The sequence below is a fragment of the Mus caroli genome, chromosome X (assembly GCF_900094665.2).
Source record: "Mus caroli chromosome X, CAROLI_EIJ_v1.1, whole genome shotgun sequence".
NCBI classification, from domain to species: Eukaryota; Metazoa; Chordata; class Mammalia; order Rodentia; family Muridae; genus Mus; species Mus caroli.
Window position 1 is genome coordinate 62,503,259 of NC_034589.1, and position 2,800 is coordinate 62,506,058.

Here is a 2,800-nt window from a genome sequence, read left to right on the forward strand (position 1 = left end):
CTAAAATGAGAAGAAACTAATGTTTTAAGATGTACATTTTCTTTCTTTTTCATAAATCATTCACAATCTTGTTATTGACTGGTGTCATGATAACAAGTTCTGAGTTTTGTGGAATTCACATTCCTTTTCTAGAAATAGAATATCATACAAGGCTCCTTTGGATCAGTTTTCTTTTATGTTTGTTTCTTGCCTATTCAAATATCACTGAAAGTAGGTAGATTCGAATAAATATAGTTTCACTTGCTTCAATCACCATATAAGCTTTAAAAAGTATATAATATTTATATTTGTAATATTTTTATCAATCTTCTTTAATTGTTTATTCAAGATATGTAATATTTACTTTGTTAAAGACTACATTTTCAAAATAGAAAGTGATTGTGAGTGTTTACTATGTGGTTATTTGTTTGTTTGTTTGTTTTGTTTTGTTTTGTTTTTTGTCTTACATGAGAACAATAACATTAGTCCCATCAAGGACATCTAACTTACTTAATATATGATATTTTGTTGATAGATTGAGCATAATAAACATAAAACATAGTCAATGTCTTGGAACATCATTGTTTGATTAATACATAACCAACACAAAAGAGTAAGAGGCATCTGGTATATAGCAGGAACATAGAAACTTTATTACTGGGGTCAGAAAACATTTTGGTGTGTGTGTGTGTGTGTGTGTGTGTGTGTGTGTAAAAAGACAGAAATTTTTTTCAGGATGTGTGTCCTCTGCTCTAAGTATTACACTATGCCAATGTAGCCTAATTTTCTCCTACAGCACAAAACAAGAGTATGTGGATTAAATGTTTATAGACAAAACAGATGTAAAGCCAAATGTTATCCATGGACTGTATAGTTTTCTAATTCTCAACATAAATTTATCACAAATTGCTTCTCAGCCTTTTGGCTAAGATCAAGTGTAGTAAATTTATCACAAATTTGTACTGCCAGAAAGAAAACACTAGTTATCGTTAAATGTCTTTCCTTACTTCCTTCTTTAGTACTAGAATGCTCCACTATTAATTGGTCATGTAGTTTCCCAAAACAAAATAGGTTTTACACTTAGATATAGACATGATTATTAAACCTTGTCAACGGGATATCAATATAAATAGAAAGTATATTTCTAGATGTGACCATAAAAAAAGAAATTACATCTTTATTATTTTAACCTTCTTTCTTCTAACTAAAGTGTAACTACTGGAGCTAAAATATCAACAATCACCAAAATTTGAATTCATAGTAGCTGGGCATGATGAACATTCCTTTAATCATAGTAATGAATGGAGGCAGGCATGTATCTGTGAGTTTGAGGCCAATATGTTATATATAATAAGCTCTTCCAGCCAGGTCGTGATGTCATATCACAGATATTTATTTCAAAAACTGATAGGCTAAAAAAGACTGCTGACAACTTGCCCTTCAGTGAAATAAGTGACAAATAAAATAAAATAAAATAAAAATTCACCTGAAATATTGGCATTAGTCCTGTGACATGACTAAGTAGTTAAGGATGCTTTTCACCACACCTGACAATATGAGTTGGATTAACGCCTACACAGTAGCAGCAAAGAACAGAATTCTGAAAGTTATCCTCTGACCTCTGTGGCATGAGAATGTATGCACAAAATACACACAAATAAATAAATGTAAATTATGTGTCTCCTAGCAACTTCAGAAACTACACTCATAAAGACTCACCAGTGTGACTGCCTAAACATGAACAATAGCTATGCCAAAGTCGGCAGAGAAAAGCCCAAGAGGTCTCAACCCTACACAAAGACCTACAGGCAACAAAGAATACTGAGAATGGGAGAAATCATCTTCTACAGAGAAGAGCACCACAATTAGTTATTCAACACCAAAAGGTCATCCCTATAAACACATACAAATAACATTATACAGACTGAGTAGGTGGTACTCAGATATTTAGGAAAATATATTAATGATAAAAAAGGCCACAAATTTAGAAGAGAAAAAGAATGTATAGGTACATGGGAGGAAAGAGAAAAGAGAAACAATGTATTGCCTACTTCTTAAAGCCAGGACAGGCATCGAAAATATGCTCCTGATAGATATTTTTACACAAAATTTTGGTATGCCTTAAATGCTTGAGACAACACTAGAAATGGACCACAAATTCTAGCTACAGATGAAAATAGAAAGATAATTTTTTCTATTCAATTCTCAGTTCACTTTGTGCTGAGCATCTGATACATATAATAAACTATAATAAATTTCCTAGGGAGAAAATGGCTTTTAAAGTACTATTTTTGTTTTAGTTCACAAAATGTCTTTCACTTTTAGGATTCCTTAACAGTACAATAAAACACAAAATAAAACCTGGTGTCTTAGGTGACTTTGAAGGCAAAAAGAAATTCTGTCTCATAAAAATAATTCACATAAATGAAATAGCAACATAATCAATCATTACAATAATATTTTGGAATGACATTAACCTGATGTTGTAACTATGAGACAGAAATGATCAATTTCAATGCAAAGCCTAGCAGGATTACTAATTTCTTAAATGTAGAAATTAAATTATAAAACTTTTTTTCTTAGATTCAAATTTTAAATTCCTATATGCAGCACAAATTTTGTAATATTGGGTTTACTTTATTATTTGAATGTAAAACTAAGATAATTTTTAAAAAATAATTAAAGCCTTTAAGATTTTCTCCTCATTTGAGGAAATAGAAATCAAATTTTATATATATTCATGTATATATTATTATTCATAATAATATATGTTATATATCATATATATTATATATCATATATAATATTATTCTATTTTTTA

At 29.8% G+C, this 2,800-nt stretch overlaps 1 pseudogene; it reads left to right on the forward strand.

Moving 5' to 3' along the window:
- The first annotated feature begins 884 nt into the window (after window positions 1–884).
- LOC115030236 lies at window positions 885–1,017 on the forward strand (annotated as a pseudogene).
- The last annotated feature ends 1,783 nt before the right edge of the window (window positions 1,018–2,800 follow it).